Source organism: Phocoena phocoena, chromosome 2 (assembly GCF_963924675.1).
Source record: "Phocoena phocoena chromosome 2, mPhoPho1.1, whole genome shotgun sequence".
In the NCBI taxonomy this organism is placed as follows: domain Eukaryota; kingdom Metazoa; phylum Chordata; class Mammalia; order Artiodactyla; family Phocoenidae; genus Phocoena; species Phocoena phocoena.
In genome coordinates, this window is record NC_089220.1 from 13,387,225 (window position 1) to 13,400,419 (window position 13,195).

Genomic DNA, 13,195 nt, shown 5'->3' on the forward strand with positions numbered 1-13,195 from the left:
AGCATCAGCTACAATTATTAGTAGTAGTGTTTTTAATACACGAATTGCTACTAGTTTCCTTGTTCTGTGCTGTATTAAATGGTCACATATCCTTCACAAAATTTATAACCTATTGGTACAGAGATCTTCAAACACGTTTGCCTACACGTGTCCTCAAAAATACTCTGCAGGGCTTCCCTGGTGGCACAGTGGCAGGGCTTCCCTGGTGGCGCAGTGGTTGAGAGTCCGCCTGCTGATGCAGGGGATACGGGTTCGTGCCCCAGTCCAGGAAGATCCCACATGCCGCGAAGCGGCTGGGCCCGTGAGCCATGGCCGCTGAGTCTGCGCGTCCGGAGCCTGTGCTCCGCAGTGGGAGAGGCCACAGCAGTGAGAGGCCCGCGTACCAACAAAACAAAACAAAACAAAAACCTCTGCAAAACCACGTATTGTGTGACACATTCTAAGTTGGCATCTAAACTTCATCTTAAGTTTTAAATAGCTGCAAGGAATCCATTCATCAGCACATTTGAAGTCTTGATGTTTTCCTGCTATCCAGTGGAATCTAACTAGCTTAATAGCTTGATATCTAACACCATCCATTTGTAAGTTATGTACACAGGTTCTTCTTTAGCATTGAAAAATTTTCTCCCCATGATATAGCCGAAAAGGGATTAATATCCAAAATATATAAAGAACTCATACAACTCAACGACAAAAAAATAAACAACGGATTAAACCACAATGAGATATCACCTCACACCTGTCAGAATGGCTATTATCAGAAAGACAACATACACCAAGTGTTAGTGAGGATGGGGAGAAAAGGGAACCCTCATGCACTGTTGGTGGGAATGTAAATTGGTGCAGCCACCAGGGAAGACAGTATGGAGGTTCCTCAAAAAATTAAGACCAGAACTACCACGTGATCCAGCTTTCCCACCTCTTGGTATTTATCCAAAGAATATGAAAACACTAATCCAAAAAGATACCCCCATGTTCATGGCAGAATTATTTACAAAAGCCAAGATATGGAAACAATCTAAGTGCTCATCAACAGGTGAATGGATAAAGAAGATGTAATTGGTATACATATGTATATATATAATGGAATTCTACTCAGCCATAAAAAGAGATGAAATCATGCCGTTTGTGACAACACGGACAGACCTTGAGGGTATTATGCTAAGTGAAATAAGTCAGACGGAGAAAGAAAAATACGTTATGATTTCACTCATATGTGGAATATAAAAAGCTAATAAACAAAACAAAAGAAAGGAACAAACCAAACAAAACCAAACATATAAATACAGAGTAGTGGTTATGAGAGGGGAAGGGGCGGGGGGGAAGGGTGAAATGGATAAAGGGGATCAACAGTATGGTGACAGATGGAAAATAAATTTTTGGTGGTGAGTATGTTGTAGGGTTAAAAAAATTTTTCTCCTTGAATTCACATTTCCATCCCACATACTTTTATCCTAATGTCATGTATTTCTGTGCTTGAAAATATGTTATTGATCAATCTCCCAAACATCTCTGTAAACATTTTATACAAATTAGAATTTTACAATGTATTTTATTTTCTGTCTTTAAGGTGCCATGTGTTAAAAATGTTTTCTAGATTGAGTTATTACAAACTATAACTAGTACACACTTGATCAAAAGTATATATTATAGTTTGTGATAAATTAATTTTTAGGAATTAAAAAGCAAAGGAAAGAATTTAGTAATTAAAATGTCACCCAATTCTTTAAATCCTTCTGTGTCGTATATCCCAAATCACATAGTGATCTATCAGCAAAATCTATTATTAATGATAATTTGAATTAAGTCTTTCTTCCATGTGATGGCAAGGAACTAGAAAACATTGGGTGTACAAAAGGATTTACTACTCAGTCATCAAAGCCGTTTACTCTCAGTTTCTGGGAAATGCACCCAAAAGGCTTTACCATGACACATCAAAAGATTATCTATTATCCTTATTACCCCTTCACTCAGAAACCCCTTATTTAAACTAATAGCCTCAAAGAAAGTTGGGAAACATTTTAACATCATTAATTTCATTACAGCTTTGGAAATATTGTAATATTTTTTAGGAGTTTTTTTGTCACATAACTTCTTTAAATAGATCTTGGCAAAAACTGTGGTGCATCAGGGATTTGGAATATTCTATTTATGAAAAATGTCTAATTGGCAAATAATGCTCAACTTCAAGCTATTCAGCCACATCAGAGTCGGAAGGAAGTACTGCAGCCATGGTGCGGCGTTCTGAATTTATACATGGGGAAACAGGCAAAGTGGGAGTGATGACAAGTTTCGTTTGATGACCTGACCTCTATCATAAGATGCATCATTCTTTTATTTATTTATTTTATTTATTTATTTTTGGCTGCACTGGGTCTTCTATGCTGTGCACGGGCTTTCTCTAGTTGCAGTGAGCGGGGGGGCTACTCTTCGTTGAGGTGCGCGGGCTTCTCATTGCTGTGGCTTCTCTCGTTCCCGAGCACAGGCTCTAGGCGCACGGGCTTCAGTAATTGTGGCACGCGGGCTCTAGGCGCGCAGGCTCAGTAGTCGTGGCACACGGGCTTAGTTGCTCCGCGGCATGTGGGATCTTCCCGGACCGGGGCACGAACCTGTGTCCCCTGCATCGGCAGGCGGACTCTCAACCACTGCGCCACCAGGGAAGCCCAGGTGCCTTCCCTTCAGAGTTGCCTCCTCAGCTAAGTGGGCTGCTTGGCGTTACCTGAAAACCCCTGTCTCAGTACTGGCTGCCTTTGTTCTTGCTGGTGTCAGTCTCCTTTAGGTGCTGTGGTGAAAGAATAGTCTGAAAATCCTAACCACTGGCTGTTTTGTGTCCCAGTTTCCAACATCGCCTTTTACCTTTTGCCCTCCCCCATTCTGCCGGGCTCTCCTGGACCCATTGCTCCAGGTGAGGGATGGAGGGGTTGGCGCAGAGCAGAGAAAATGGAGCCCCTGCTTCCTAAGCCAGTGTCAGAAGCCAGCTTCAAGGGAGCAAGGAAAGATCTCAGGACCTAGAACATAGATTTGATAGAGTCCACGTGGATTAAGAATGAAGTTTCTCCCCAGGCTGGTGGGGAGGGTAGTAGGTGCAGAAGACAGGAAGGGAATCTGGGGGTAGGAGTGGGTGTTCAGAGCTGGGTTCCCAGGGACGGTGCCGCCTAATGGGACACTTGGGAAAGTTCTGGGGCAGCTTTTGGTCCTTGTGATGAGGAGGAATGTAACTGGTATTTGGGGGCAGGGTGGGCAGGGACACCCCACACAATGAAACATCCTGCATTCACCAGGACTCTCAATACCTTACCGCCAGGCATCTTTGTGGTCTGAGGATCAGAGCCTGGAACCGGACTCTTTCTGCATCAACCATGAACTTTAACCATTAAATTGACTAATTTTTCTTCTCAAGGCTTGATTCTTGCTGTAAAGCCGAAGCCCTTGGGAAGGGTTTAAGCGTCATCTGGACCTTGGTGTGGAAGGAAGTTCTGCTATTTGGTGTAGAAGGTGAAGGGAAGCAGGCGGAGGAAGGGGTGGAATGTGGCAGTGCTGGCAGCTCAGCTGACCCAACGGGTGAGGCCACCGGCCCAAGGGACGGTGTGGTGTAGTGGGAGGGGCACTGGCCAGGAGTCAGAGACTTGGGGTCAGGTTCTGGCCTTTTCTTTACCTTGTGTGTGACCTGGGGAGAGTCCCTTCCCTCCTTGGGCCTTACCTTAAAAAAAGCACACATACATTTTTAAAAAAATAATAATGAGAACAGTCTGGAAGCTGCTCTGGAAGGTTAAGCAGAGCTACCCTGTGACCCAGCAATTGCACTCCTGGGTGATGATGAGAGATGAAAACAATACATTCACACAAAACCTGTGCATCAACATTCATAGCAGCATTATTCTGATGGAATAAAATTATTTTTAAGGCATGACAAGAAAATTTTTACCCATAAAATTCTCTCTGCCCGTTTGGGCCACTACCCCTACAGTGTGCACTGTGTATCTACATTATGCATTAACCAGATCCCCTTGGAAGACACAGGAATGCCTGCTCAACTGAAAAGAGCAGTTTTCTCCTGGTGCCAGCAAGGTAACTCCTTAGGAGATAACATTCTTTTCCCAGTCCTGGAAAGGGTCACAATGACCCACTACTGGCCTTGTACGTGCAGATCTGGACCATGTAAACTGTCAGTATGTTACTTTGATGTATAACCCTTTGTCTCGAAATCAGGACTGTGCTTTGACCTCTAACGGGTGGAACAGTCCTCAGAGCTTTCTGAGAGACTGCCTCCAAAGTTATAATCCTCAAGTCGGCTGGAGTAAAATTCTCCATTTCTTTCTTCAATTGACTATTAATTAATTTCTCATCAACATTCATAATTACCAAAAAGGTGTAAACAACCCAAATGTCCACCAATGAATGGATGAACATGAGGTGGTATATATCCACACAGTGGGATAGTATTCAGACGTAAAAGAAATGAAGTCCTGACACATATGACATGAAAGAACCTGGAAAAAATTATAAGGGAAAGAAGCCAGTCACAAAAGACCACATATGCTTCCATTCATATGAAATGTCCATAATAGGCAAATCGATAGAGACAGAAAGTATATAGATCCGTGGTTTCCTGGGAATGGGTGAGGGGTATGGGGATTGACTGCTGGTGGGTAGTGGGTTTCTTTTGGGGGTGGTGAAAAGGTTCCAAAATGTATCGCAGTGATGGTTGTACATATCTGTGAAGACATATAAAAACCACTGAATCGTACACTTTAAGTGGATAAGTTGTACGGTTGTGAATTATATCTCGATAAAGCTGTTTTATATATATATATTATATATATATGTATTTTATATATATATATATAAAGGAGTGGGTGGTGTAGAGTAATGGTTAAGAGCAGAGACTCTAAAGCCGGGCTGCCTGGGTTTGACCCCCAGTGTGCCACTCACACAGCATGTCAGTGTGTGACCCCATGCATCAGTTTCCCTATCTGTAAAGCGGGTGCACTAACCGACCCTACTCACAGAAGTACTTAAAATAACAAACTAGGTGACATTTGTAGTACATAAAACAGTGTGGTAAGCAGTTATGTTTGTTAAATTATCTTTTTTAATAAAGGGTTTGGGTTAAATGACTTGAAGTTTGATAACCTTCCAACAAGAAGAAACCCCAGAGTTAGCGCCCAGGCTGCTTGTTACTGTCGGTGTGTCTCCCAAGCCGGGGGACTGAAGGAGGAATGAACGGCCGCCAGTTTTCCGGGTGGCTGAAGGGTGCATGCAGTTCAGAGACTCACCAGCAGAGGGGGCCGCCCAACGAAATACTGCGCAGTGGTCGTGCTCGAAACGCCTCGTGGAGCGGGACTCTTGCTCCTCCAAGGCGCCCGGAAGGCGCCGGGCTGCTCTCCCTTGCTCTCCCACTCCTCCTCATTTCTGCTCCCCTTGGGCCCTTGACCCCACGGCATGAACTAACGCTAAAGACTTCGGAGTCCACTTAACTCTCACCCAGTGCCCCCTGGCCACCTTCTTCGACTTGGGCTCACATGACTTCACAACAATGCTTTGAGTTTCATTTATTACCCCCAATTTGCAGATGAGAAATTGGAGCTCAGAGTCATTAAATGACCTGCTCTAGACCATACAGCTGATGCGCAGTCAGGTCTAACTTAGACATTCCGGCTCCCAACCTTTATTTTCATCGCCTTTTTTTTTTTTTTTTTTTTTTTGCAGGAAAATCCAGAGGGTTTTAGGACTGGGATGCAGCCTCAAGTTCACATTCTACACTTCCCAGACAGTGGATCAGTGCCTCAGCCAGCCCTTGGGGGGCCCCGTGACCTCTGCTTGGGGACATCTCTGCCTGGCTTCCTCCTACTTAACTTGCAGATCTCAGCTTAGATACTTTGGGTAACCACTCAGAATCCCAGAGTTGGTAGGAAAATTATTATAAGCTGAAAACATTTGAGAGTCAACAGATGCGGAAAGAAGCCTAGGAGCTTCCCTTATCTGACTAAAAGCAGCAACTTTGGGGAAATGAGGCTGCCATGAATTTCCTCTTGGGGCAGTTTACTTCCAGGAGAGAGACCAAGAGTAAACCAGCCACAAATCCTCCCTCTGAGGGAGTTCTATGGCCCCGAAGAAGACAGAAAGCCAACTCAAACCTGCATAGACAAATATCATCACAACCTTTCTTATCTCCCATTTGTTCTCCTGAAATATGTTTGTCTTTCCTAAAGAAACCAATTTGTTCTTCCGTAGAAGCCTTTTCTCCCCCCTCCCTTTACGCTACTAAATTAGGTATATAAGCCTCTAACTTTAACCATTTATTGAGCGACTACTTCTTTTGTTACCTCTCATATGCATATGAGTAAACCTTTTCTCCTGTTAATATGTCTCTTGTCAGTTTAATTTGCATGTACCCACTCACTTAACCTTAGAGGGTAGAGGAAGAGTTCTTCTCCCATAACAGCATCCACCTCAGAACATTTCCCTGGCCGGCAGATCTGATCCCTACCCCAGCCATATCTTCTCATCCTTCTCTTCTCTGAGCACGAATCCCACAAGAGTTAGATGCTTGTCATTGGAAACAAAAGTTTACAATTCTCAGACACTGTCTTCTGGGTGCCACATCTACTGCTCACCCCTGCATCCCTGTATCACTGTATCCTGCTCCAGGCACTTGGTGGGGCCTCCTTAACCATTTACTGGTTGAAGGAAGGTACTGCTCAGCTGGGAGCAGTTCTGCTGCTCTGCAGTGGGTCTGGCTAAATACAGAGGCATTTAAACGGAAACCACTTCTACTCTCCTCCAGGGTTTTCAAAGTTGGCCCCTCGGGCTTCTTCCCCACCTTGCCTTCAGACAGGTTCGGGATCATCGTCACCTAGAAGAAGCCTCAGCGGACCCGGCTGCCCTTCCTGTTTCTGTCTGATTTCTCTCCTTTTCGCAGCAGGACTGGTGGGACCGCTGCTCCATGCCCCTGCAGTTGATTTCTCCTCAACCTTCCATCTGCCGTGTGCTTTCCGTGACCTTCATTCTGCTGACCCTGTCCATAACATTTTTTTTTTTTCTAAATCTGGAAGTGCCGTATGTTCATTACAGAAAATGTTAAAAACAGAAAAAAGTTGAGAAAAACTGAGCGAATACAAGTCAGTTGCTGTTCTACCACTCAGATGTAACCCCTTTAACATTTTGGTTTGTTTCCTTAAGCTGTTTTTTCTATGTATAATAAATAATTAAGCAAAATCAGGAACATACTATAAATTTCATGTGACATATTTCCTTTTTACTTAAAATATTATCACAGTTGTTTATCATGAATATTTCCCTCATGTCATTAACTACTCTTTGAAAAATGATTTTTAATGACCTTTAATATTCTATTATATAGGCTTATTCCTTCACTTATTTTATGAATTTACCTTATGAACAAATATGAAATAAACTCATTTATTGAACATCTGCTATGTTCCAGGCACTGTTTCAGGCGTTGAGGAACAAGTCAGACAAACACCCCACACTCATGGAGCTGACCTTCTCACGGGAAAGAGATTTACGATAGAGTGATACTTCGGTTGTTGGATATACCATCATTTATACCAAGCTGGTATTTTTCAGCGTTTATGCTGCTTTCACATTTGAGAGTAGGTGCTCTGTGTCAGAAAGACCTGAGCTTTCCCTTGTATTATGTGCCTTTGTTAAGTTAATCTCTTTACGCCTCAGTATCCTCATCTATGAAATGGGTATAAAAATAGCATTTGCCTCATTGAGGTAAATAACACACGCAGAGCACTCAGCACCTGGAAATCACTTAACAAAAGTCCGCTGTCATTATCATTGCAATGAATATGGAGAAATCTGTGTGCCTCGCTTAGTAATTTCTATAGGATAAATTCCTAGAAGTAGAGTGAGTGGGTCAAAGTTAGCATTTTTAAATATTTTGCCATTTTGCCATATTGCAAGTCTGCACCAGGCTGCCCTCCCAACAGTAGAGGATGAGGGTGTTGGCGGAATATGCCCTAGAGATGTAAGGACCATACCCGGTGGGCTTTGGGTCCCTTGTCCTTAATTCTACGCTGCTCTGTGCACGTGATACCACTGACCTCCATGCGATTCTCTCCCCCTCACCTCCCTGACATGTATGTACACTGTCTAGGCTGGCCTCTCGCCCTTAACTGTCCCTCCTCCGGTCCCTCTAATTACAGCCATTCACTAGAGTCAGCCTGGCCCATTGGCTGCTTTCCCTACATCCTCCCCGAGGAGAGTCCAGGACTTCAGCCAGCCCCTCTGTGAAGACAGCTCCCACCTCCTTCCGCCTTCTTTCCTGCGTTGTTTATTTTACCTGGAGTTCATGGAAATTCTTGGATCTGTAAGTTGATCCTTTTCACCAACTTTGAGGTGTTATCAGCAATTTATATTTCAAAAAATTTTTTCTGCCTCATTTTTTTTTTTCCTTTCCTTCTGGGACGGCAATTACTTCTATGTTGTTACACTTGATATTGTCCTAGATCTCAGAGGCTCTGTTCATTTTTCTTCCCTTTTCTCCCTGTTTTCTGGATGTTTAATTTTTATTCATCTTTCTTTAAAGACACTCATTCTTTCTTCTGCCCATTGAACCCACCTAGTCAGTTTTTTGTTCAGACTAAATACACTTTTAAATTCTAGAAGTTCTTTTTTTTTTTTTGCAGTTTGCATTTATCTGTCAATATTCTCTACTGTTGACTCATTACTAACGCATTTCCCTTTAATTATTTGAATATATAATCGTGAATGCTCTGGAGTCTTGTTCTGCTAAATCTCACGTGCCCACTCAGAAGTGAGCATAGGTCACACCGTCCTGTTTCTTTGCAGGTCTAATAATTTTTTTATTGAAACTGAACATTGTGAACAACATGTGGTATCACTGTAACATTTCTGGCTTCTCTTTTGTTCTTCTGAGGGTTCTGGCGTTTTGTTTTTGTTTCTTGTCTTTTTTTAAGTAATTAACTCAAACTGCAAAATCTGTATCTCTTGGGATATGTAGCTGCTGATGTGTTTCCTCAAAGTTTTTGGTTTTTGTTTTTAGAGGCTCGCTCCCTAGGGGTCTCCCTTGCAGCTGCATATTTTAAGTGGTCAGTAGAGGTTCTGTTCAGACACTTCACTACCCTCTGTAGCCCAAGCTGTGTGGGGAATGGGAAATGCATTCATAAGTGCAGAATTTCAGAAGTCTCTTCAGGCTTTGAATTTTCTCTGGGTTCTCTGGGGTCCCCCACTCGCATGTGTAGCTGGGCAGTCAGCCAGGGATTGTGGCGTTTGCTATTCAGTCTTCCTGGCTCTCTCACTTCACTATCGCTGTGTTAGCTTTATAGCTGCTCTGCCACCTGCCTGGTCCAGACACCACCTCTGGCTGAGAAAACTGCAGGTTTTGCCACCTGAGCTGGGGAGGGGGTGGAACACCCCACTCAAGAATGCCTCAAACATGGAGAAAAGGGAACCCTCCCCTCCTTCACTGTTGTTGGGAATGCAATTTGGTGCAGTCACCGTGGAAAACAGTATGGAGGTTCCTCAGAAAACTAAAATAGAACTACCATATGACCCAGAAATTCCACTCCTGGATATTTATCCAAAAAAAACAAAAACACTAATTGGAAAAGATATATGCACCCCTATGCTCATAGCAGCACTATTTACAATAGCCAAAACATGGAAGTAACCTGAGTGTCCATCAACACATGAATGGATAAAGAAGATGTGGTGTATATATATACAATGGAATATTACTCCATCAAACAAAAAAAGAATGAAATATCACTATTTGCAGCAACCTGGATGTATTTAGAGGGTATTATGCTAAGGGAAATAAGTCAGACAGAGAAAGACAAATAGTGTATGATATCACTTACATGTGGAATCTAAAAAATAAACTGGTGAATATAACAAAAAAGAAGCAGATTCACAGATACAGAGAACAAACTAGTGGTTACCAATGGGGAGAGGGAAGCAGGGAGGGGCAATATAGGGATATGGGATTAAGAGGTACAAACTATTATGTATAAAATAAGCTACAAGGATATATTGTACAATATGGGGAATATAGCCAATATTTTACAATAACTATAAGTGGAGTATAATCTTTAAAAATGGTGAATCACTATATTGTACACCTGTAAATAATATAATATTGTACAGCAACTAAACTTCAATTTAAAAAAAAAAAAAGAATGCCTTGAACTTGCCTTCCCACTCCATGAAGGAGCTGTGCTTTCATGAGTAAACACTTCTCAAGCTATTTGCCTCTGATCATTTTCCATGGCCCTGCGATGGTCGTTTTGATAACTTTGTCCAGTTTTATATGCGTTTCCTGAAGAAGGTACTCACCTCATGCCACCACTTTCAGAAGGAGAATCTCTTTTGTCTCTTTTTCAGTCCTGAGATTTAGTCTTAAATCCCCAGCTGCCTCCTGGACATTTCAGTTTCTTCTGGACCTTCTCTCCCCACTTAGTGCAGCATGTGCTTCTCAGCCCCTGGGCTTTTGAGTTATTCAGGCTTGGGTTCAAATCCTGACCCATAACCCTTCCTAGCCACATCCTCCTTAACCTCTCTGAACCTCCATTTCCTCATAAAATAGGGATGATAATACCTCTTCCTCAGATCTTAGTGAGAATTAGATAAGACGTGCCACGTGCTTTCACACAGTAATTATTTAATCAATGGTAGCTACGTTTTTTTAAAAAATTAAACTCTAGGGCTTCCCTGGTGGTGCAGTGGTTGAGAGTCCACCTGCCGATGCAGGGGACGCAGGTTTGTGCCCCGGCCCGGGACGATCCCACATGCCGCGGAGCGCCTGGGCCCGTGAGCCATGGCCACTGAGCCTGCGCGTCTGGAGCCTGTGCTCCACAACGGGAGAGGCCACAACAGTGAGAGGCCCACGTACCGCAAAAAAAAAAAAAAAAAAAATTAAACTCTAAATTTTTAGATAATTATGGATTCACATGTAATTATTAGAAATAATACAGAGAGACCCTGCATACCCTTTACCCAGGCTCCTCCAATGCTGACACCTTGCACTACTGTACTACAAGATCACAGCCAGGATCTCGAGAGGGACACAGTCAGGATGCAGAACATCCCGGTTGGGATCCCTGTACAGCCACACCCATTTTGCTCTCACCCCCGCCCCCTCCTTAACCCCTAGCAACCACCCATCTGTTCTCATTTCTGTAATTTTGCCATTTCAAGAATGTTAAATAAATGGAGTTATATAGATTGTAACCTTTGGGGATTTTTTTTTTTTTTTTTTTTTTTTGTGGTACGCGGGCCTCTCACTGTGTGGCCTCTCCCATTGCAGAGCACAGGCTCCAGACGTGCAGGCTCAGTGGCCATGGCTCACGGGCCCAGCCGCTCCGCGGCATGTGGGATCCTCCTGGACCGGGGCACGAACCCGCGTCCCCTGCATCGGCAGGCGGACTCTCAACCACTGCGCCACCAGGGAAGCCCCTGGGGATTTTTTTTACTCAGCATAGGTGTTAGTTTTCTAGTACTGCTGTGGCAACAAGGTATCACAAACTGGGTGGCTTAAAATAACAGAAATGTATTGTCTCTGAGTTCTGGAGGCTGAAAGTCCAAAATCCAGGTGTCGGAAGGGCCATGCTTTCCCGACGGCTCTAGGGGAGAACCTGTCCTAGGTCCCTCAGCATCTGGCGCTGTCACCAATCCTTGGTGTCCCTCGGCTTTCAGCTGCGTGACTTCTGCCTCCATTATCCCGTGGCTTGCCCTCTGTATCTGTGTCTTCACCTGGCCGTCTTTTTATAAGGACGGCAGTCCTAGTGGACTAGGGCCCCCCCTCCTCCAGTGTGACCTCATCTTAACTATTACATCTGCAATGATTCTATTTCCAAAGAAGGCCACATTCTGAGGTCATGGGGGTTAAGACTCAAACATATCTTTTTGGGAGGTGGACACAATTCAATCTATAACAACACAATTTCCTAGAGATTCACTATTAGTGTTTTGTAAAATCCCCTTATATAGTAATTATCTGTTCATGTATCTCTCTCCTAATAGATTGTGAGCTGTAAGGTCTTTTCCATCTCTGTGTCCCCAGCAGCACTTCTGGTATACAGTAGGCACTCAGGGAATATGTGTGGATAAAGGTATGGCCAAGGCCTCCCCAGACCCATGGTGTCTGTGCCACACCCACCAAGCCCAGTAAGGCCCTCACCAGCTGCCATTCCCAACGTCACGGCCTCTGGTTCCTTTGTTCCTCTTCCAAGCCATCTCCTAAACTCTTTCCATTCCCCCTTTGAGTTCTCCCTAGCCTCAGTCTTTCTCTCTTTCCCCATCCTATCAGGCTCTTAAAGCAAGGATTGAAATGGAATAGAAAGTAGAGAGGAAAAAAAACATGGCTGAAACTCAGTTATGAAAAATAGAACTCATAATTAGGAAAATAATATATAAGGACATTTAGGGTGTAATGGCATCCCACATACATTCTAAAAGTGAACAAAGAATGAATCAGACGTTGCTTGCTTGGAGGTGGCTTCCTAGAGTGATTTCTGCAGCAAAAGCATAAATGACAGTGCCATACTAAATCCTTCATGTCCCAGTTGATTTTCATGGCACAATCAGAAAGGTCATTCTAGCAAAAATGTTTGACGGCCTCCTGGACTCTCAAAATTCAATCACTCTCTTTCTACATGTCACCACCCGCTTGTTGAAGCTCTTGTCCTGGGGTGTTAACTGGTCTGTCCTCACCACATCCTCCCTGGACCAGACCTTTGCTTGAGACACAAGCAGCTCTCCAGCATCACTGTCCCAAAGTCCAGCATCGTTGTCAAGATTCAATGTTCTGCTCTTGCATCTGGATGGCAACATCTGACAATCAGACATGAGCAAGAGACTGAGGACAAAGCTATGGACCCCGTGTGCTGGGAAGCGGGGGTGGTGACTGGGTGGCACCGGTTTTATAACGGCTGAACTCATTAGTAAAATGGCAGCATTGCTTCCTGTAGCCTGGGACTGTTGCTTGCTGGGATAACAAACACCTCCATAATGAAGACCCCTCTGATCCCCTCCACAGGGTTTTGTGGTCCAAGCTGCCAGCAGGATGGACCCGCCCAGAGGTTCACCTTAATCAGAGCAGGAGTTCAGAGCCTGGCTTTCCCCAGCCCACCTTGGTTCACAGCTTAGCTCCTCAACCTCCACCCAGCTGGGTGACCTTGGGCAAGTCACCTGACCTCCTTGC